This window comes from Lissotriton helveticus, chromosome 10, assembly GCF_964261635.1.
Source record: "Lissotriton helveticus chromosome 10, aLisHel1.1, whole genome shotgun sequence".
NCBI lineage: Eukaryota > Metazoa > Chordata > Amphibia > Caudata > Salamandridae > Lissotriton > Lissotriton helveticus.
The window spans coordinates 176648506-176673211 of record NC_136071.1 but is presented as its reverse complement, the minus strand read 5'-3'; the positions used below and the strand labels follow the sequence as shown (position 1 = coordinate 176673211).

The window sequence follows — 24706 nt, the reverse complement described above, 5'->3', positions numbered from 1 at the left end:
CAAGTGACTAATACTGACCTCGCGCCCTCGGCTTTAGAGTCTGACAGCAGTTCCCCTGTGAAAAGTCTCAACGCCGTGAGGCCAAATTCGTCCTCAAGGCATGAGCTACCTGTCGATTCCGTACTGTACAGGCGTCAGGAAAATCGCAATATCGGGCAAAAAGGGGCAAGGACACAATCTTCATACGAGAAAATTAAAAAGCGTCGGCGGTCTTCACAGGTAGTCAACCTCAAAAGACCCAAACAGCACTGGGTACTTGCGATGGCAGTTGTCTGGACGTCCTTAAATCTGATTGGCTGGGATGGATGTTCAACATTCCAAAGATTGGCTTCTAGAAACAAGCTTGGATTCCGCTCACAGTATTTCCATGTGTGGGGTGTTCTTTCGTTTATCAAAAATTAGCGGTGTAGAATGAACTAACCCAGAGTTACTTCTTCACGCAGGTGAAAAAACACAAGACTAACAAGTAAGTATTATAGATGCATTGTTTCTAAACCGAGGCATAACTATTTACTTTTAAAAATTTGGCAAGGTCACTATCGGCCTTGGTGGGATTAAACAATGAGCTATCGGCATTCAAACTTGTTATCTACAGGTCATGTCACACCTCAGTCTTGTTGAGGCGTGGGAAATGTGCTTGGTGACAGTTACACTCGAGCTATATAAACTTTTGAAATGGTTATCCTCCTGGGCAGTAGCACACCATTGATTGACTTCATACACAAATATATCGGTTTAAAGCACTATGTTTTGCGGTTATGACTGACATACGGTGTTCATTTGAAATGCATCACTGAACGCCAAGATATTTTTAAAGCTCCCTCCTATCCGAAATGAATTCATAAAAGAAAATGAGTGACTGTCACGTTTTAGACATACGAATGGTTGCCATACAAAAACGAAAACAAACTACAGTTTTTCAGATAGACTGTGTGGAGTAAACCTGTAGTCTCTTGGATTTTTATTTATTTTAATTTTATTTTATGCGTTTTTATATAGCGCGGACTTTACCCGAAGGTGTAAGAGCGCTTCACAATAGGAACAGAACTGATACATGAGGAGAACATTACAAGTGAACAAATTACAAAAACAAACGTTAAGTTACATGAAGCAAAAATGACAGTTGTTGGCAAACAAAATACAAGAGGTAGCAAATGGTGCGGTCCACTGGGTGTGCCTGGTGGGGTTAGGGGACAGACACTCTGAGATCAAGGGGCGCTCCTATGCAGGAAGTCAAGGGAGGCTATAGGTTGCGGTTTCATTTACAATCTGCCGATTTGGTGTAGCAGCTGCACCCCGATGGATGGCAGGGTTCTGAATCAGAAATTGCTCATACCAGTGCCCGGTATGCCCTCACCAGCTGCCGTCACACTGGCAGGAAAGTCTAAGTAATAGGCTCTGGTGTTTGTCACAAGTAGTGGGGTGGGGGTTGGTAGCGTGCAAAAGCAAACAAACTACACTGAGAAAGCCATGTGCTTCACGACAGCCGTAGATGGACTGGTAGTTCCCTTACATTCCAGTAACATCCTGCTCCTTAACCCTAAACAACTCTTAAAAGCTGACGGATCCCATCTGGGGCGCCCGCCTGCCAAGAAATTCTCATGGCTTCTAGGTCATTTGTTATGGGGATAGCGCTGTAGGGGCTGTAAAGAGTGGACCTTTCCGAGAGAGATGCCCAGGAGTGTCAAGAGCGCCACCTGAGCGGGTGTCGGGCACGGCGTCTACGAGAGAGCGCTAACCTCGGAGTCGGCCTGGCAGCGGCCTCCTGGCTCGGTGACCTCCGGGAAGGACATGCCCTTGCTTTCGGCGCTGTAAGGCAAGACCTCGCTGCAGCTCGGCGCAGTGGTATCCGAGAAGGACCATTACCAGCACGACGAGCCTCACAGGTGGATTGGGGCAGAGAGGCTCAGCTGGAGCCCGGCATCCACAGCTGCGCCCTTGTTACTGCCTGGTGCGCCCTCATTAGTGCCTGGTGCGCAGCGCGCGCTGCCGGCTCGAGCTCAGCAGTGAGCGGCCTCGCGGCCCCTCAGAGACGCGCGAGCGTTCCATCGCGGGGTCCTCTTACCGGGCCCCGCCAAACAGCGCTGCAGCGAGCAACACAAACACTGCTAAATGCACACAGCGAACCGATACCACCCGCCCACCCTCCCAGCCAAACTACCACGTTTAAAGGAGTAAACCAGTACCCGCTCCAAAATACGCTGGTTTATCCATCCCCCTGCCTCATGCGAGGCTGTCAGCTGACCACGGAGTTATCCCCGCACACGACCACTAAGAAAGTGGTCCACAGAGCAGCGCACGCTGCAGGTTACAGGAAAACCAAGCCTGGGGCGAGCACTCAGACCCCAACTAGCGGAATGACACCAGCGAACACACACGTAGTACTGCAGTGTTCCTGCCCCTAGTTAACTAGATGAACAGTAATGAACAGAGCAGAATGGAGCAATTGTCCCACTATGTAGGAAACTGCCATAAAACAGGGGCACAAGTGCAGCTCCTACCTCAGCGCCGAGAGGCCAAGCCAGCTGTGCGGAAAGGACGGCCGGCGGCGAGACAGGGTCTTTTTTCCAGATATATTTCGATGACATCAAGTCCATCTTGTTGGGGGATTTGCGTGTACAGGGATGACACATCCATCGTGACCAACAACTGTGTGGATGGATCAAACTGGAGTGAACTGTCCGACTGGGTAATTTATGATGAACTAGCCCTTTTTACAGTCACTCTGTGGAGAAGTTTTGGCGATCTTTACATCTAGGGTCGCCCCCCTTTTTCAGCCGATATTTCGGCATTGTCTGTGACTATTTTAGGTCTTGGCTGTGCTAACTTGCGAAATCAGCTCCATCATCTACCACTCTCACCCTGTGATGCCGCTCTATTGTTACGCGGTCTCTTTAAACTACTCCAGCCTGTCAAACGCACTACGATTACGACTCTGAGGTGGCTAGCTCCATCCCGCGGCCCCTCTCTATTTCTAATGCTGAGCATTTCAAGCGCGGTCCCTTTAAATCTTTCAAGTCGGCTAACGGCGTCACACGCCAGACGCCGGAGGTGCAGATACGAAGCAGTTCATCAATCGAACGAGTGAGTATATATGCTCTAGATAGTGCCTAGTTGCATGGCTACAGTGCGTTTGAACATGAATTTCATGTACACTTATACATTTCCGTTTAGTTCTAATTGAACGAAGCAAGTCAACAACTCGAATTACCGGATTAATGACCGGTTCATGAATCTGCACTACACCCTGCCCGAGGTTCAGGTAGGATTGCAGCCGGCTAATTTCCATTGTTGTAAACTGCAGCACGTTTCGGTAGAGGCCCTTACTCACTTTAAATACCCGTGTTTTTGCAGAAACTCCATCCATGTGCGAGGCTTCACCATCCATGTGTCCATTGAGTGCTACAGACAGGTATTTTTAGATACCGTGTTTTGAGTCAGAGAGTACACCTCAATGTAATTGCAACACAATACTAACACCAAATTCCATTATTATTACTTACAGTTACGGCTCTATCCAGTCTGTGTCCTGAGGAGAACCCACAATCCTTCTGTGGTTCGAAACGCGTTGACCCCGAGCCTGTGTCAAAGAAGAAGGGTGCAACTAGGGACAAAAATAATACCACGCTCTCTATCCCTAGTAGTGCAATCCTAAAAGTATCTAATCACAGGCTCAGTAAGACAGGCAGGCAGTATCTTTGAACTTTGTTGTCCGCCTGTCTTCTGGTATTTAATTTGAAGGACTGGTGCCTATCTAAAAATTATTGCATTGTATTGTACTAATGTATTTTTTGTAAATGCTTTTTTGGTGTCCCTGAATTCGGAGTATTGACTTTGTACATATTGAACACTTGTATATATTGCGCACATTGTTTTCTGAATGCATTCTTGATTGTTTGATAACTGTGCTTTTGATGACATACAAAGAATCAAATGAAAAAGTCGAATAAAATAAAAAACTAAAATAAAATAGTTGATCACTCAGTACTTATAGGCTGGGTGTGATCAAAAGATAAAAAGGTAAACCTGACTGGCTATCTATTCCCACCGTTTAGGAGGCCAGCCAATGGAGAAGAGGGGCGGGGCTTAACCCTCGCAAGTGAAGTTCACTCTGAAACATAAAATCTCGCGAGCTCGACTGCGCATGTGCGCAGTACGCCATGCGAGACCTAAAAAGCATGTGCCCACAGATGCATGTTTGCCTTGAAATGTTTAGAATTTTTATATATTCTGAATGCACAGCAGTTGGATCAGTTAATCCTTGTGCCGTGAGATGTGCGCCACACTGCCGTGGACTCCGTGTAATAATGTATGTACTTCAAATAAATACATACCATCGTACCAGCTATCTTTGTGGTTCATTTTCTTCAATGGATTACAATTTAGTGTAGAAGAACCCACCACAACCCTGTCTGACAACCACCAGGCAAATGAAGAGGGCAGTGCTTAATTAAAAAAAAAAACAAGGGGCTTATTTACAAGCCCCTTGCGCCACACCTGCGCCACTTTTAATAAGGGAGAAAGGGACCTACAGGCGATGCAAGGGGCTTGTAAATAAGCCCCCAAGTGCCGGGGCTCTGATCAGGAGGCCACCGCAGCCTACACCACCCATTGCCCCTCCCAGCACTTCCAATGGCAGTACCAAACCAACTACTAACCATCACACTCCCACAAGTGTGACAACTCAAGACTATTCCAGGCCATAAGATTAGCCTGGGCAGCAGGTAATAGTCTTTTTCAATGTAAAGTGAATTAGTAAACAACTATTGTTGTACTCACTCTAAATCATGCAGCCCAGCATGTGTCAGACTGTCAATTAAGTGCCGGTGTAAATCACCGGAAACCACCGGCTCAAATTAAGCACTGCAAAGAAACCAATAAAAGACTGTAGCGCTAGAGTTCCGGTTAAACCTTTGGCGATTTGAGTATGAGTATGAGTATGAGTAGGGATTTCTAAAGCGCATAGCTACCCTAGGGCGTCCCAGCGCTGGCATGACCTAGGTTCCGGAGTGGAGAGCATAGATGTTTAGGGTTCTGGGAAGAGCCATGTTTTTAATTGCCTCCGAAAGGCCAGGAGGTTGTGTTCCTTCCGCATGACCAGGGGGAGGGAGTTCCACAGTTTTGGGGCGTTGTAGGCGAACCGGCGCCCTCCGGATCGGGACCTTTTTATTCTGGGAACGTTGGCAAGGGAGAGAGAGTCGGATCTGAGCTGTTTGTTAGAGTGGTAGGGTTTAACGAACGGTCTCAGAATCAGGGGGGCCTTTCCCTTGCAATATTTTATGCGAAATGCATAGGGTCTTAAAGGTGACCCTTTCTTTAACCGGGAGCCAGTGTAGGCTCTTGAGAGCTGGCTTGGCCGAGAGTCTTGATTTGGTTCCAGTTAGTAGCCTGGCAGCAGCGTTCTGGGCGCATTGTAGTTTATGGATGACTGAAGCCGGTGCCCCCAGGTAAAGGACGTTGCCGTAGTCCAGTCTGGAGTTCACCAATCCCTGCATCAGTAGTTTCCTAGATTGGAATGGGATCAGGTGGAGGATCTTTCGTGCCATACGGATGAGACTAAGGCAGGTCCCCGAGGTTTTTCTGGCCTGCGTTTTAAAATTAAGGTCTTGATCCAACCAAATGCCCAGGCTTTTAACCTCGGGTTTGGGGGTAGGGGGGGTTCCCATGCATGTCGGCCAGGGGAGGAGTGGGGGCAGTTTGTGAGGGTTGCCTAGGAGAAGTATCTCAGACTTTTCTCCGTTCAGTTTCAATCGAGATTCACACATCCAGTGGAAAACACTCTCGAGACAGTTTGCCAGATTGTCTAGGCTGTTGCTCAGTTGGTTTATCGAGACTACACATTTTTTTTTTTAAATACAAAAGAATTTAATACAATTCAACCGAGAGAGACTGCGGCCCCATCCGCAAGTTTAAAGTGCAGGTTCGAAACTGACTCCTGGAATTTGGGCCTAATGCAAACGCATTTGCATAGGGACGGGAATTTAGGCCTTAACTTGTACCAGAGAATTTCTGCCGGTTTTCATGTACTGTAACCTCACCTTTACTTTCATTGACGCTTGGCTTGAATATTGACATACGTTGAGAAATTATTTAGTCTAACAGCAAAAAAATATATAAATATACAGAAGAAGATATTGTCCTTATTTCGCAAAGAGCAAGTCAAGAGGGACGTTGCCAGCGTAGCAAGAAGTGGGCAGTTCAGAGCATTCACCAGCCGATGAATGCAGGTGTAAATATATTTTATTTATAACAGGGAGGGCAGCAGTAAAAGCGTTAAGCTGGTGTACTCAAAAAACAGTTGTGCAATAAACATGGGCCTCATTAAGCGTCTACGGAAGTGACCCATCCCCTGTGGCGATGACGTCATCGTGATGAGTCAACTCCAGCATCCGCCACACTTTAAACCGCAGAGCTGCAGCTGGTCGTCTGTCAGTCTGAGGTAAATTCCCCGAGGGGTGCAGTCTCTCTACAGCGCCTGCTGCTCTCCTTAAGGCACGTCAGAAGTGACGTACCACAGCACGTGGAGGGATTTCATAAGGAGGTGAGAACAACACAATTAACACTGCTACGCCGGGGTCAGACTGGGAAGGAAAAAATAGGCGGGGAACCAGTATAAAAGTGCCTTCTTTCCTCTAACAGGTAGTAAACAAGCATTGGTAAAGCCAATAGGTCTCGCGAATGGGCATGCTAATGGCTTTGGCAATCCGGTGGGGGCGGGTGACAGTGGATAACTGGGTGGCGGGGGAAGCAGAAACAGGTACGGGTGGGGAGATGGTAAATGAGTGCTGTGACGCAACTAGTATTGACGATGTCATAGTGCTTTTTTTTTTTAGAAGAAATATTACCTGCATCGCAGTGTGAGCAGCGATGGCCAGCAGAGGGTCATTAATCAAATTTAACTAATCTGGACTTGGTCCCAGTGCCACAGAAAGAAAAGGAAGTGACACGCAGCAGGTGCTGCCCAATTAAAAGGCAACAAGGAAGAGTGACAATGATGCCAACGAATGAATTAATGGCAGGTTTTCAAGCCCATTATTAAATACATGAGTCTTACAAGCGACAACGCATGCTCACTTAGGCTCGCCCTAAAAAGGGGCCCTCATATGCAAATTGAGGAAGCTTGGAACACTGCGCTATATGTACAAAAATGAGGAATAGTGATTTCCAAATTTGCGATACTTATCAAATCTTGAAACTCCTATGTACCAAAGAATATATTTTAAAAAAGCGCTTCCTAGTGTGGTCGCAAAGCAAAATGACTTACCTCTTGAATATAAATGAGGTAGGTTGCAATTTGTGACCTACTAGGAAGCACATTAATCACAGTGATGGTGGCCTGCTGGAGTAGGCAGAACACCATGTCTGCGATTGCTTTTTAAAAAAGCAAGCTTTGTTTTCTTTGAAGGAAAGGAAAACAAGAACAAGATGCTTTTCAAAAGCTAAATGAAACGTTTTCATTTTTTAAGAGAAGGCAATAGTCCGTGGGACTCTGCTTTCTCTCTGGACCACTGGCTGCTGTTAAAAAATATATATTTTTAAATTCTCAAAGGAGTCCCCCAGAGGACTCCTTCTCATTTGCGAATGGTGACCATTATCTTTCGGCAGTCAGTAAAAAATGAATGCTTTGCAACTGTAATTCAGTCGCAAAGCATTAATACATACCACTGTGAACTGGGATTTGAAAGGGATGCCCTAAACTCGCCCCTTTGAAATACCGAATTGCAATATGGCTTTTGTACTTGGGTAAATGGCCCAATATCTCCGAATTGGGCCGTGAGCGACTTTCAAAAAAGCTTGTACATATGGTCTTTTGCGACATGCAGTATGGATCCCCTCTGAGGATTGTGGGACCACTGCCATTTATGATTCCTGCTGGCAGTGATTGTTGGCAATATTGGGAAATGCTCAGGCGGGCAACTAGAGCCAAATTTTTTTTGGGGGGGGGGGGCTGAAAAAGATTTCCGGGGTTGGGGGGGGGTAATTCTTCCAGCCATAGGCAGAGTGGCTTTAAGAAGGGGTGAAAACAGAACAAAAGCCTCATTAACAAGTAAATGGTCATTTAAAGACCTGTGAAGTACTCAGGTGCGGCTGCAATTAGACGGTCGCCAGCCCGCGAAGCTGTCTCAGCCTGGGCTGACACACACGACAGGGGTGGCTGAAGCCCGTTGAGCCCAATGGGTGCTGCGCACCTGGAAATGCTACAGTGGAATTTATTATCCTCCCTACTTCTTTCTACATCGCGTTGTTGCTCGGTCATTGCAGACTATGATGAAATACTCACATCCGCCAAGCACCCTCCCTATTCCTGCAATCTTCGCCCCTGCTTTTCTCCATCTTAGTCCCACATTTAAACCACAGTTGTTGGGGTTGTAATGTTCCCCGACACGGGGTAGCGGTGCAGTCTACCTGCGCCGGAGAGGTCACGTTAGCGGTGGCGCATGTCGTCACGCGCCAGCTACAAATAAAGGAGGCGTGGCCCGGCGAGTCAGTCGAAGCCAGGCGGAAACCACACAAAGGTGTCCTGAGCAATAATTACTGCCGCAGCGCTGTTACCACGTGCGCGAGCAGCCCCACCCCCACAACACTGGTGACGAGGGGCAGAAACAACCCCATGTAGTGCTGAGCGATCACCCTAATTGGCTGGTGATTGGTGCCATCAGTGTGCCTTTGATCTGAGCTCTGGGCCCACGGAGTGTGACTTGGCCTTTTGCTGGCCTGCTAGGGGCCCCAGAGTGAGTCTTCTGTGTCTGAGGCAGCCCCTGACGCCCCTGGAGGTGCCTTAAATGAGAGGAAGGCCCTTCCTGCACACCCGGAGGAGCTCACAGAAGAAGACTCTGACGACATCATCTTCACCCTCGGCCAGACGGCTGCTAGTGCGCCCAGGAGGTAAGCAGTGCACGTGCCGCGAGGTGTGACTGCGTCTGCACCAAGATGGCGTCGATCCCCACCATTGAGCCTTTCGTGGTGGACGGAGCACCCTCATCCCTTGCCCCGCGATGGAGAGACTGGACCGATTGCCTCCAGATCTACTTTGAAGGGGCAGGCATAGCCCGGGAAAGGCGCAGAGCCCTACTCCTCCACCTCGGTGGTAAAGACACCCACTGCATCTACAAGACACTAGTAGAAGCCACACCCAAAACATATTTCACGCTTCTCAATGCCATAAACGCGCACTTCGAGCCGATGGCAAACAGAGACTACGAAAGGTTCATTTTTCACCAGGCCAAGCAAGAAGCGGAGGAATCGCTAGACGCGTTACACGGATGGTTAAAGGAGCTGGCCAGCACGTGCGGATTCCGCGACGAACAGGAAGAAATTCGAGGTCAGGTAATTCAAGGGTGCTACTCGTCCAAACTCAGAGTAAACATTCTTCAGGAAGACGGCAAGCCTCTAGCGGACATCCTCACCCTGAGCCGATCAAAAGGAACTCTCGCAAGCCAGAGCTTCTCACATGGAAGCGGCCCTCCACCGACCCATCAAGACGGAACAAGTCAATATGGCGGAGAAGGCGAACGTGGTGAGGCCGAAAGTGCGCCAAAACTCAGGGAGAAGACAGCAGGACAAGAAGAAGGAATGCGGCTACTGCGGAGGCACACCCTATCGCATGCAAGACTGCCCGGCAAGAGGAAAAAAGTGCAGTGCGTGCGGGTGGATGAACCACTTCGCGGCGGTATGCCGGTCAGTGAAATCAAAGAAGGAAGCAGCACAGACTGTAGCTGATGCGGGAGACTACCCGGTCCACTATGTGTTTGCAGTTGATCAGCCACGACGGAAGAGACAACGACCTCCAAAGTGCAGAATCAAAGTCCACCATCAGGAGGTAAGAGCCACTATTGACACTGGGGTCTCGATTGAACTGATGGCTGCCAATGTATACAACCAACTAAGTACACGCCCACCCCTACGAGAGGCAAGGATCAGAGTATTTGCGTACGGTCAGAAGACACACATCCCGCTCCTGGGATGCTTCAAGACTGAACTACAACACCAAGATCTCAAGATCCCCACTACAGTGTACGTGACAAAGGAAGGCAGCGGTATGCTGATAAGTGGGTAATCAGCTGAAGAGCTGACGCTAATATCATTCGCCATGGCAGTACAGGAAGAGGAACTAGAGGCCATCATGGAGGAGTTCGAAGATGTCTTCAAAGGTATTGGATGCCTGAAAGGGAAGGAAGTCTCTCTCCATATCGACCCGTCAGTCCAACCGGTGGCGCTGAGGCACAGGCGCATTGCATTCCACCTACGAAAGAAGGTTGAGGAAGAATTGGAGGCACTGTAGAAGCAAGGGATTATCGAAAAGGTCCGCGGACCCACCCCGTGGGTGTCCCCGATCGTAGTGGCACAGAAACCGAAACAGCCGGGGCAAGTCCTCATCTGTGTGGACATGCGCCTCCCAAACGCCGCTGTGAAGAGGGAACGTCACCTAACCCCGACCATCGACGACATACTGGGAGAACTGAACGGCGCGAGGTGGTTCTCGAAGATGGACCTTAGGTCCGGTTATCACCAACTACCACTACACCCGGACTCCCGATACATCACCACCTTCTCTACGTACGTCGGGCTCAGGAGATACCGACGCCTCAATTTTGGAATCTCGGATGCCATGGAGGTGTTTCAAAACACCATCCGTGAAGTCCTCAGCGGACTCCCAGGGGTTTTAAATGTAAGTGATGATCTACTCATCTACGCGTCAGCAATAGAAGATCACCACAGGAGACTTCGGGGGGGTTCTCCAAAGGATCAAAGAATCCGGACTGACCCGACACAGAGAGAAGTGCCAATTCTTGAAGAACAAGATCAGCTTCTTTGGCTACACCTTCTCGGACCAAGGAGTGGCCCCTGTTCCCAACAAGGTGCGAGATGTACAAGAAGCCCCTGCACCATCCAATATCTCGGAGATAAGAAGTTTCCTAGGAATGATGAACTTTTGCGGACGTTTCGTCCCCGACCTGTCCAACCTCACGAAGCCCCTCAGGGAACTGACGAAATCCTCCACCACTTGGCAGTGGGGCCCCGATGGGAACACGCCTTCAAGGCTACTAAATCGGCCCTATCGGCAGATATGACCCTGTCATACTTCAACCCGACCAGATCCACCAACGTTGCAGTGGACGCCAGCCCATATGGGCTCGGAGCTGTGCTCACACAATTGCAAGGGAATTGCGAATGGGCCCCGTTAGCGTACGCAAGCCGTTCACTGACAGACACGGAACAGAGATACGCGCAAATAGAGCGAGAAGCGATTGCCATCCACTGGGCCTGTCGGCACTTCCACGTCTATGTATACGGCCTTCCGTTCACAGTATCCACAGACCACAAACCCCTCATCCCCTGTTTCAAGGATCAGCGTCCAAACCTCCACTGAGGATTGAAAAATGGATCCTTCAACTGCAGGGATATGACTATCGGGTGGAGCCGGGCTTGTCCAATCCAGCAGACTACCTCTCGAGGCATCCCAGAGCGGCCACCAAAGCAGAGGAAGAGGATGCCAAAGACACTGAAGAATATGTCCGGTTTGTATTGGAAAGATCCCGACCTTTGCCTATGAGCCTTGAGACTATCGTCAAAGCCACCCGGAATGATGAATGTTTACAACTGACCGTAAACGCAGTCCGATCGAACGACTGGCGCACCATTCAGTCCACCATAATCAGACAGATGCCGCAAGCAAAGGCCGTTTTGGAATCACTGGTGCGGGTCAAGGATGAACTTTCGGTTGACAGCCGAGGCTGTCTGCTCCGAGGGCCACGACTGGTGATGCCGTTTAGCCTGACTCAGCAAGCAGTAGACCTCGCACACCGAGGACATCAAGGCATAATAAAGACCAAGAGCCGGCTGAGAGCCAAGGTGTGGTTCCCAGGAATGGACATTCTGGTTGAACAGACAGTCAGAACATGCACATGGTGCCAAGCAGCGGGGCAACCAGATCGCCCTCACCCCGTCATCACAGAAGAAAACCCTCAACGACCATGGGAGTGCGTGAGTGTAGATTTTGGACACCTCCCAGATGGATGCTATGCACTGGTAATCATCGACGATTTCACAAAGTACCCGGAGGTTGAAATTGTGGGGAGTCAGACGGCCACGGAGGTCATTACCAAGTTCGAGAAGACCATTGCCACCCACGGAATATTCGAAGTGGTGAAGACAGACAACGGTCCACCCTTCCATGGACAAGAGTTCACGGACTATCTAAAGACCTGGGGAATTCAACACCGGAAGGTGATCCCGCGCTGGCCTCAAGCAAATGGGGAAGTAGAGCGGTTCATGCGTACTCTCAACAAAACAATACGCATTGCGCATGCCGATGGATCACCGCTGGAGAGGGCCATATACAGTTTCCTACGGGAATACCGCATGACGCCCCATCTCACAACCGAGGCAGCCGCGGGACCGGCGAGCATGAGCCGAGTAGTAAGAGACACGATCCCGCATCACCCAAGCTGGACCCCATCTCAGATTGACGCTGGAAGGACCCTAGCCAACCGGACCAACTCCAATGACCAAGCCAGTGCCAGACGATAGGCCCTGAAGTCTGTCATTCAAGTGTGAGACAATGTATATATCAAAGATGGGTACCCTGGGAGCAAATTCCGGCTTCCATTTGAGCATAAGCCTTGGATAGTCATCCGCAGAACCGGCACTATGGTAACAGCCTGGAGAGGAACAGAAGTAGTCACTCGCAACATCTCTTTCTTCAAGAAGGTGCACGCCGGAACACCGGACCTGCAGGCGTCAGACTATCCGGAAGCCAGGCCGCATCAACTGGCGGCGGAAGAGGGCCCAGAGGGACAAGGAATGACCCCCACTGAAGATGAGAACCTATTAGACCAGGACACACTGCCACTGCCGGTAACACCAGCGGGGAGTCTGCCGAGCTCTCCTGCGAGATCCCAGGAGAGTGAAGCCTCGCAAGGAATGACTCCATCATTGCCATCATCACGGGGAGAACACTCCAGGTATGGGCTGAGAAGAAACCCGGCTGCATCCTCCAGGCTGGCCGACTTCATGGTGTGACGATCCTGGAACTGGAATTCTAGTGACTGGTAACAGATCCAAATGATCACTATTTGTTTGTTTGCTTGTTTGTTTAATAAAGGTTAGAAGGAATGTAATGGTCCCCGGTGCGGGGTAGCGGTGCAGTCTACCCGCGCCGGAGAGGTCACGCTAGCGCTGGCGCATGTCATCATGCGCCAGCAACAAATAAAGGAGGCATGGCCCGGCGAGTCAGTCGAAGCCAGGCAGAAACCACACGAAGGTGTCCTGAGCAATTATTACTGCCGCAGTGTTGTTACCACGTGCGCGAGCGGCCCCACCCCCACGACAGGGGTCACCTATCTGGGGGGGCTTGGGAAGATGACTCAAAGCCAATACAGAATTGTTTCAAAATCAATCGTTATCTTTGGGTATTTGAAGTAAATCATATTCAGAAAAAATATACACATTTGCACTCATAAGGGTCATAAAAATACAGGCTATATTTGTTTATGCAGGGACCTTGTGAGGCTTGCCAGGCCCAATTTGATACTTTTATTGTGCATTCGGCCGAACTTAGGACTTTATTCAGAAACTATTACAAAATAAAAACAATAAAAAGCAATTTGACTGTGATTTGGAATAGAAAATAAGACGGTCAGAAAGAGAAGAGGGGATAACTTAAGTCTCTTCTTGGGTGATGGTGTTGGCATTAGTATGAATAAGGGAGTGAATGAAACTAGGTAAGGGCTTTGGACGGAAGGTGCCATAAACGGGGAACCAAACGTGTTGGTAGCGCCCTTTATCCTTGTACTGCGCTATGGAGTTGTTTTCTTCATAAATGCCTTGTCAGCCGGAAAGTATTTGTTGCACCTTTCTTAAAAGTGCTGAAAGGGAATGCTATGTTTCCTGTGGCCTTCTGATTCATTGTCCAGCATTGAGATATCCCGGTGACCACGCCCCTGTCCATAAAGATATTGGAAAGTGATTGGGAAGAAAGAAAGGAAAATGTTGAAGATTGTTTTCTTGAATATTTGTTCCCTTTTATGTGCTTTTCTATAGGGCTTCTCGGGGTCTTCTTTTCTCTGGAAGTCTCTATCTCCGGGTCTTGTATGTTCTTCCCGAAGTACAATCCAGAGTCCACTTTTCTGTGAGTATTTTGCAGTTAGGGCTTTTAGTTTTGCTTATTTATCATCTTATAGTTCCTAATTTTGTTTGCCTAGCCGTCTTTTTCACTCCTTGGTGCTAGATTGAAGTATTTGGTACATTTGGCTGTTAAGGCACTGAAAACATTTCTGACCTGAGAAGCGGCCGTTTCTTAATAGCTTTTTGATCCCTGAGCACCTGCGTGTTTGGAAGAGGATGTTGTCTGGACCACTGGCAAAATAAGATAACATGGTAGTGGTTTTCTCAGCCGCATAGATCAGGGGTGTCGCTATCAACAGTGCAGCAGGTGCAATGGCACTGGCGCCCAAGGGTGTGAAGGGAGCTCTATACTACAATTATGGCTGTATTTTACTACCTAACCATGAGGCAGGGGGCTCTATTTTCTTTCTTGTATTAGTGCCTTTGCAACAAAATTAGCTTAGACTTTACTAAGTACCTCATACGCTTCTGCTTTCCTTAGGTCAAGCTTATTACTTCTTTCTGGGGACACTACACCTAAAACCTATAAGACACCCCTAAGGTAGGTCTTTCAATCCTGAAGGCAGGGTGCTGGGTCCTAGGTGTGAGGGTGCTCCTGCATGAGCCAAGCACCCCTACACCTTTCGGAGTCCATTCTCCCTCGTGTAAGTGCATTCAGCCATTACGACATATAGAGTGGCCATGCCATGACCATCTCTAAACTGGGTGTTACGAACCCTGTCATGTTTGGTATCAAACATGTTGGAATCAGGTGTGGGAGGTATGATTCCATGCACTGTAAATCTCCTCTGGGAGACTCTCAGTGCTCCCTTTAATGGTCTTCCAGAACCGGACAGCAAGCTAGGGCTGCTAATGACCAGAGGCACGTTTCTGCCATCCTGCTGCTGAGACAAGCTCGAACAGGGGAAGGCAGAATAAAAGATACCCTGCCAGAGGGAGGTGTGACCACCTCCCAGAAAGGGTTTAGTGCATTAGGACAGGGTGGGGGCGCTTGCCCGCACCACTGAGACTGCTTCAAGGGCACATTTGGTGCCCTCCTTGCATACTCCTGTTCAAGTCAGTTCAGGGAGCTGTTCGCTCCCCCTCTGGCGCAAAATTGGACCAAGGTCATGGGAGTAACCTCCCCAATGTCTAGCCCCTCCTCTGGGAGGGAACCCTGAATCGTCCCAACCCTTTCCTAAGGGTACTTAACGGCTAACCTGTGGGTGGGTCCCTAGATTCGTCGTAGGACAAGGCTCAGATCACATATCACTTCAACTTCGACTGTCTAGACACTCTGGACTTCGCTGGACGTCACTTTTGGGAACCGAGACTGCACCGGGTAAGATTCCTGCTGTTCCTGGTCTCGTCGTCCTGCTGGTCTTTTACAATGGCCATGCTCCATACAGGTTTTTCACCAGTCCTGTGGACATCCAAGAGATCCGAAGGAATCTACCTTGGAGTGAAGGAGTCACTCCCCACCATCTGCAGGCACTGCAATGCAGCTGACTGGTCTGCTGATCCTGGGCTTCCATGAACTCCGAAAAGCTCCGCAACACAGGTGGTGATTCTGCAACTCCCTTTAGGCCTGCACTGTCTTCATACCGAGTTTGAGGCCAGTATCCCTCGTCGGAACCACTGGAACAGAACCCCTGTGCACCTCGTCGACTTGCCAAGGCTTGTTGACTCTCTACTACAGAGATATTTGGGCTCCAAGAAGCTCCAACCTCAAGCAACTTCTGCGGCAACATCTTTGCCCTCACCACTTCCTCTGCACCGTGGGCCTTCTTGATTGGTGAGCCGCTCGAGGTCCTCTTGGGACTCCTGTGCCTTCGGCCTGTGAGTCCTTTTGAGGGTCTACTTTGGTTCCAGTGAGCTCCCCTGCTTGCTCAGGGCCTGCTCTGACTTTTGGACATTGCTGGTCCTGACACTGCACCTTGTTTGCTGTCTATGTTGTTTGCTGCTGCCAAGGCTTGTTTGTGCCCCTGATGGCCACAGACCCCTTGGCCCTCGACATCCGACATGGAACAGCTTGTGAATGGCTACTGGTCTTCTACAGCATTGCCTGGTCCGCACAGCTGCTACTTCAAGGGCACCGTCAACCTCACCTGCATCTCCCACATCTGGTCACTCCTGAGTGGCATAGACTCTGTCCCCTCTGCTTGCAGGTACCTCTAATCTTAAATCCACCTTTGGGTTCCACCGGACTCCTTTGTCTTCTTCTCCACCTGCAACCTTCCTGAAGTCCTCCATTGTGGTCTACGGCGGTTTCCTACATCACATGACACCTATGCACCCGGTTTCCTTGGTCTAGATATCCTGGTTCCTGGGGTATCAAAGGGTGTAGTGACTCTCCAACCTTCCATCTTCCATGGGGTGTCTTCAGGGTCCGCTGGGAAGGGTCCTTTTTCTTTAAAACTGCAACCGCGACTTACCTATTGACTTTTGTTGATCACTCAGTCAGTTCACACTCTGCACACGGCCTTCGTGGGGTTCCTGGGTACTTACCTTGGGTGGTTGCTTGGGTCCCCAACACTTGTACGTCTTCTGGGACCATTCTTGACTTGAGTCGTGGTTCGCATTCCACTATTGTAGTATATGGTTCAGCCTCCCCATGGAGACCACTGTGTATTTGTATTTGTGCTACTTATGTGCTCTATTTCCTAAGTATTGTGTGTAATGTGTTTCTATCTCCGGGTAGGAGATAGTACAATTGGGTTAGTGAGTGTTTGTAATAAAATACCTATTAGTACAACTACACTGTGTGATTCATTTTCACTTAACCTATACCATAAGATTAAGTGCTGGTAAAAACAAGCTGCTTTACACTTCTTCTGGACTAAGCCTTAAGGCTGCTCTCCACAGCTACCACTAAAATCACCATAAGAGTTGTCTGGATTAGTGCAGGGTACTACACTTACATAAGTGAGCACCATATACTAAGCCAGCCTCTCACACTAACCCCTAGAAATACAAAGTTAAAACTAGTAGTCACAACCCAGGCAGTAGGTAGAGTATGCAGCTCATCCCTCTACAAGATCATCCAGCATCCCCAGACCCAGATCTCAGACACCTGGGAGATGGGGGTAACCCATGCTTCCCAATGGCCCTCCCCTCCCCCTCTCCATTCTCCAATCCAGGACCCTGGCATGTAGTTGGTGCACTGACAGTGAGTTGATGTATTTAATTACATCAGCCTCCCAAGCCTTGATGCACCTGGCTGACAACTTACAAATGTTATTTGCATGGCACGCATTTGGTCTATCCTGTTGTCAGTGATTTTATAAGAAAATGATTTCATAGAATACCATTACTAACAAATCATTTGATTTAAACTGTTTAATTAAAAATTGTAGGTGGAATGGCATTTACAAATTCATAGAAACCAATAATAGAATTGAATTTTTCCAAAATTGGCTTTTGCATTTTTTAAGTTGTAAAAGCAATGGTTGCCGGTCTTACTTTCAGAAACATTTTTGTCAGAGGTATTCATTTCAGCGTTACTTCAGGGGGCATTATTTTGGATTTGTGTCTTACATTGTCAAACGATTACTACCAGTGCTTTTAATTTGCTGATCTCTCACAGTTCCTAAACAGCAACCACTCCTGACCCCATACAACCTCTAAACACCATCCAACCCTGCCCCTAGAAACCCCTCAAAGACTCAAAAATGGGGGTTTCTGTTCCTGAGAAAGGAGAAAAAGTATTCCTGACAAGTGTGTCTAGACCTATGTCATGAAGACAGTCAACAAGACTGTCTCATGTTGCCCTCACACCTCCCCAAGGGAATGTCATGCTTCATCATAGAGTGGTGCTCCTCGTCGGGCCAGCGCTGCAATGCCCCACAGGTTCCCCAAGGGTCACTTTGGCGGAGATCTTTTTAAGAGATGCTGTATGATGCATGCAAGTGAGGTGATTGGTGTAGCGGAGTAGTGGAACGTGGTTGTGGGCTAAAACTGATAGGGGAGGCCACACACTATCCTTTAATAAGTGGACCACCTTGTCAGAGATAAAAACTTATAACAGGCAAATGCTACTCTAGAGGTTTAAAAGGAACCCTGGTAGTCAGTGTGCAACAACTATGTGGGGCAGTGCCCTATAGTCGTAAGGTGGAGACCTCACTCAGGTCTCTCAGTGAATTGTCAACATGTTTCATGTCTATCAAATGGTCTAAAGGATCCATGGTGCTTCGTCAGGACAGTAAAACATTTATTTTAAAATTCCCCCACTTAATTGTGGTGCCCCTAAAGTGCTACCTACTCTACTGTATGTGTGGTTCAAGGTCCAACCTAAAGTTATTGTGCTTTTAACCACATCTGGTGGTGCGGAGATGCCACGTTTGAGCGTGCCCCGAGTTTTAGAGTGCGGACCGTGCGTCTGCACCTACCCTTCCATATCCACGTCCCTAGACGATCCTGGGATGAGGATACGGATGGGTAGGTGCAGCCGATCTAGGGACGTGGATACGGAAGGGTAGGCGCAGACGCACGGTCCGCACTCTAAAACTCGGGGCATGCTCGAACCCGGCATCTCCGTGCCACCTGGTGTGGGTGTGTGAGGGCAACATGAGACAGTCTTGTTGACTGTCTTCATGACATAGGTCTAGACACACCTATTAGGAATACTTTTTCACCTTTCTCAGAAACAGAAGCCCCAATTTGTGAGACTACCTTTAGGAGCATGGGCTCCGGGCCTTCTAAACTAGCTCTGAGTGCCCCCCCCTCTCTCAAAGAGGACATTAATTGAAACCCTTGAAACCCCTCACCAGACCTAAACTACACCCATCCTGAACCCTAAAAGACCTTTCTATTTCTAAATTCCACCCATACCTGTGCCCTAATAATGTCTCAGGACACCTAAACTACACCCATCCTGACCGCTAAATTCCACCCTTTCCTGAATCCTAAAAGACCTGTCTACCCCTAAACTCTGTCCATCCATGAGCCACAAAACCCCTCATTACCCCTAAACTCTACCCATTCCTGAACCCTAAGAACCCCTTTCTCCGTCTACACCCCAAACATCCCAGAACCCTTTAAACCACTCATCACCTCCAAACAGCACCCATCCCTGACCTCTAAAAAACCCTTACCGCCCTTAAACTGCACCCATCCCTGAACTGTAAAATCCCCCTCACCACCCCTAAACTCGAACCATTTCTGAGACCTAAACACTTCACTACCCTTAAACTCTACCCATCCCTGACACCTACAAACCCCTCATCTCCCCCTAAACATCACCCAGCCCGAACTCCAAAACCCCTCATTACCCCCAAATCCACCCAAGTTTGATATAATATTTTGACTTTTCCTTAAAATGATCTTTCCTTTAAATTGTAATATTTCAATTCAATTCAAAAGTGCTTTATTCGAGTATTACTCATAAAAGCAGACATACAAACACATAATAAAATACAATTAAATTACAAAAATCGAATATGACATAAGCACTTTGAACATAAAAGAAAAATACAATTACATTTCAACATACTTCATACAATCACAGGTGCAAAGTTCATTTGATAATAATCAGGTTAAAAAACAATCCAATATCACTATTAAAAGTCAGTAAAATTTTTAAAATTATTCATCCGAGAAGACACCTCACGTGGGAACGGAACAGAGAATAGATATTCTAGCAGTCTCTGTTCAACTAAGCAGAGAGTAGTTACCCTACTAGCAATCTCTGCCTAATTACCCACGCCCACCCCAAATACTTTGCAGTCGCTATTATAATCCAGGTTAGGGAGGTAGATTTTACAATACGCAAGGCTACCATACTACTTTTAGTACCCAGATTTCTACACATAGGAGCCAACCAAACACGTCTGGGAGCGGAATATACATGACAGGAGAACAAGAAATGACCTAACGTTTCCTTTCCTTCCCCACATACTGGGCAAGTAGCTGGACCTCCGTCTCTCCACTTTGATGTTAAGTTGCGTAGAGGTAGAGAACCAGCCCTCATTTGGAAAAACAGTTTCCTATCCATGGGTTTCATTATAAAATCCCAATACATTTCATACGTAGGAAACAGCTTAACTTCGAGGAAAGCAGTAGTCATAGACCCATTGCTAGTACTAAGCAAACTCCTGTTTTCAACCCGTTCCCAGAAAAGATTTTTTATGAATAACTTAGATGGAAAGAATGACCCGGCTGGATCGGACCACAGTTCATTTAATCCTAGTTCACATAATGCTAATTTTAGTAAACCATCTAATTTTGTTAAATCGGTCCGCTTTGATAACATCAGCAAACCCTTCTGCATAATGTGACAACTCGGGGGTGGTCCAGATTCTACGCCAATATAATATCGGACGAAGTTTACACATTGCCGAGATTTCTTTCCTGCCAAGGTCATATCTAAGAGGCAAAAGGGGACTGCTCTGTGGGGTGCCTGTAAGTTTCCGAAGGAAGTTATTCTCTGATGTCTGTAACTCCTGGAGGTTTTCTTGCCCCCACAACTCAGCCCCATACAATGCTGACCCTATTGCCTTAGCCTCGTATATGATCAAGGGAGGTTTAATCGGTTTGGTCAGTGATTTACTGTGCTCCATAATGATGGTACCAGCCAATTGCTTATGTCTTAATACTGCAATGTTTAAATGATGGTTCCATCTATTGTCATTAGAAATGTGAATCCCCAGGTAAGTAAAAGAATTTACTACTTCAAGGTAACGCCCACTCATGGATATTTTAGATTTAAAATTTCTATAAGGATTAAAAACCATGAGTTTTGTTTTAGCTGCGTTTACCTCCAAGCCATGGTCACTACAAAACTTGTCAAAAATTACCAGTGCCTTTTGCAGACCGCTGGGGGATTTCGATAAAATTAAGGTGTCGTCGGCGAACATTAAAATAGGAACTTTTACACCTCAGAGAGAGGGAGCATCCACAGCCTGAGATTGCATGCGGGAAACAATGCCGTTAATAAAAAGGGTAAACAATGTTGGTGCCATTGAACAACCCTGTCGAACCCCACGCTCAACAGGAAAGTCGACAGTGTCATTTCCATAGCCACCCCATTGGATTTTGGCGTAAGTACCCTCATGGAGTCTCATGATCAAGGTCAACAGGGTCATTGGGACCCCCAGAGCTGCCAGCACCTCCCACAATTTTGCCCTAGGCACCAGGTCGAATGCAGCCCGTAGGTCAACGAATGCTGCATAGAGACTACCTCCACCCAGTACCACAGTCCTCCACTGGATCAATTGAAAACGGAAGACCTGGTCCACAGTGCTGGTTGCTCTGCGAAACCCAGCCTGAAAAGGAGATAGAACATTCTGCTCCTCTGCCCAATCAAGCAAATTGTTAATAATTACACGCCCTACAACCTTTTGAACAGTGTCAATTAAGCTGATAGGGCGGTAATTACAAGGTTGGGCACGATCTCCCTTTTTATATACCGGAATAATGACGGCACCCCGCCAGGATACCGGAATTTCAGCACCCCTGGCAATGTGATTTAATAATAAGCAGATGTATTTGCTCCACCTATCGGTGTCATTTAAAAAAACATCCGCAGGGACTCCGTCAATGCCCGGTGATCGGCCACTGTGAACAGATTTCAGGGCAAACAGTACTTCACTCTGAGCAAAGATGTCATCATCTGCGAACAGGTAAGTAGGGCAGGAACTGTTACCGAATTGGTCCCTGGAAGAGTACTGTTCACTAAAAAATTTGACCCATGCATCATGAGAAACATTGTTATTAGGAGCTTCTGGAGACCTTTCGTGACCCCATTTGACAATGTGCCAAAATAGTCTAGAATTTTTACGATCGCTTGCACATTTCAACTTCTGCCAGTGGGCTTCGTCCCATTCTCTTTTTGCCCTGGCAATACAATTTTTATAGTGCTTCCTAGCAGATCGGATCTCACCCAGGTTGTTGCTCTTAATAGCAACTCCTAGGTTGGATCTTGCCGCCCTACAGTCATGATTATACCACTTTGCAGCTTTATATGGACAGACCCTCTTGTTATGTACAGGTTTTAGGAAGTAACTTTTAACTTCATTAAAGAGAGTCGTGTGTGCTTTAATTACGTCTTCATATCCCTGTGAGGTCCCAGCTACGCTCTCCAGGGCCGCAATGGCCTTGTCTGTCGCTGCTCCTATTTTTTCGAGGACCTGCTGGTCTGTCCTGACACCTGACCACCTTAACCTGCGCATATCGTTAGTTGGAACAATCGTCGGGAGCAAAAGTTGGTCACAAGGGGTTGGTGCTATTACTTTAAACGACCACCAATTGTGAGAGACACATAAAGGGTCATGGTCGCTTTCTGGCCTTGCTGTTACCACCATGTCACTAACAGATGACCATATAGATATGCTGCAGATGACATAATCAATGCGACTTTTGTTTCGCCCGTTGTTAAAAGTCATGGCAGGGACTCGATCTGACTTGGTTCGACCATTCAAGGCTCGTAGCCCGTACTCCAGGCACATTGCATTTAAGCCTAATATGTCAGCCGTCCAGCGAGTTATCGGAGGAGTGTCTAATGTGGGGATATCCCATAGCTTATCTTCCTCTACTCCGAGAGGGGAGTCACCAGTGATGAGAGGTTCAAAAGTGCGATTCAAATCGCCTGCAATTAGTATGTTTTTCCCTGCAGAGTGTATCTCTAGGAGATTAAAGAGGCTCAAGAGAACCTCAGATTTACCTTTGTTTCCACCTCTAGCATAGATGTTACAAATATCTATGGAGATGGGTAGATCACTAGTGAGTCTGATGAGCTGGATATCTTTTTGGTCAAGCTCCACACATTTTACAACAGTTTTTAAAGACTGCCTGATCCATATGGTAAGACCCCCCATCGGACGCCCTTTAGGGCCCTTAGAAGCAGGAACATGAAAATTTATGTACCCCAAAGCAAAAACAGGGTCACACGCCCAAGTCTCTTGGAAGATGCAAAGATCGTACTTATTAATAAATCCAAACCAGTCAGCACAATCCAACTTGGAACATAGTCCAGCCACATTCCAAGACAAAAGATTCCCCGTGTTAGTTATCATGACAGAACTAGGGCTTGTAATAGTCTCATGCATCATCTTTCCACCAGTATCATTACAATTAATATTTTCATTGGATGGGCCTGCTGGATCCTCAAAGGAGGACCCCTTAGTACGATCTTTAGTTAAGTAGCTGGCCTCGCCAATAATGCTTTCATCACAGACAATCGGTGGCATAGAGTTACAAATAAGTGGTTGTCAGTCACAAGCATTCAAGTTTGATAATGCAGAGAAACGATTTTCCAACCCCAAGCCCCAGTCCACCGAGGCAAAATCCTTCCTCCCCCTCTTGGTCACAATGTTCCATTTGGTTCTCAGAATACTTGAATTCGGACCACTTCCCTTCCTTGGGTAGAAGAAGTCCAAAGTCAGTGGAACAATAGAGGTTGATCTCCGCTGTGGTGGTAAAATGTTGGGCAAGATATTAGTCAAGACCCCTGGGTCAGAAAAGTGAAGGACAACACACTCCCCCTTAAACTTTTTGACCCTGTCCCCAATCCACTGAACCCTTCTCGCATTTACGAGCTCTTCCGAGAGTTGCTGCTTTCCCCATGGAGAAATTACCATGTTGTTGGTCAGCCATGATAAAGATTTATTTATTAAGGAAGATGTTGTTTCATGTTCACCTTGGGCCAAGGGAGGGACATTAGCAAGGACAAGAACCAATGGGGAAGCTTCAACTACAAGCTCAAAAGTCCCTTTCTCAGTGATTGGGTCAACATCAACGGGAACTGAAATCGAAACATTAGGAGCATCACCAGGGATGATAATCTTAGGTGCCATTAGAGGATTTGGTGCAGGGATAGGGATAAATCCACTATTAACTACAGTGGCTGGTTTGCTCAGAGTAGACTCGATCCTAGAAAAAACTATTTCCGGGAGTTTACCTACTTCGCCCAGGGTTTTTTCTAATAAACCTTCTAATCGGTTAACCTCGGAGGTTAACTTATCTATTTTACTGACCAGAGGTTTAACTACACCTTTGATTTTTGTTTCCATCAATGACAGTAGTTTGTTAAATTGGGCATTTGAAAGTGTAACATAAGCCTCACTAGTCAGATCAGCCTCCTCTTCCTCTGAAAATTTCCTCGGAAGGTTTGCTACTTTATTCTTGGCTGACCTTAAACCCTCCCGTTTTGCCGTAACCTTTTGGTTTTCCCCATTAATCCTCGGGACTAAAATGGGTGCTGCAGGGGAGATTGGGGACTCATTACTAGTGGATATCTCTATCAAAGCTTCATTAACACTAATGTCTTCAATACCAGCGACAATACCACTAGGCTGGATGATGATAGTATCAGGAAGAGAATCAAGTATTTCACCATTTGAGCTACTATTTATCTGAAGCGCAAAAGGATCATCTGACTCAATATCAATGAGGGGAGATTGGATGGGTGAATCTATTCCCAAGGAAGATCTCCTATCACTATTGATTCTTTCTACAACATGTACAAGATAGTTGTCAATAGTGTTATTAGGAGTAGCTTGCTTTTTCGGAGGCATATTTCTCTAAGCACAACAGTTACAATTGGAAGCACGAAATAATGATGTCCGAAGTGAGCTACGAACTGCAGCTAAATATATATCACATC

At 47.5% G+C, this 24706-nt stretch overlaps 1 protein-coding gene across 7 annotated transcripts in view; it reads left to right on the top strand.

Annotated features, from left to right (window-relative positions):
* Nucleotides 1-24706, top strand: part of LOC144786082 (actin, cytoplasmic 1-like) — a 77270-nt gene that overhangs the window by 22688 nt on the left and 29876 nt on the right. For 2 of the 7 annotated variants that reach the window (XM_078665032.1, XM_078665036.1), the window contains exon 2: nucleotides 14044-14131. The exons of 4 other annotated variants lie outside the window; for them this stretch is intronic. The gene's annotated coding sequence lies outside the window, so the exon portion shown is untranslated. Of the gene's footprint in view, nucleotides 1-6434; nucleotides 6542-14043; nucleotides 14132-24706 lie in introns of those variants that run through there. One more of the 7 variants, XM_078665034.1, reaches the window with a different exon arrangement.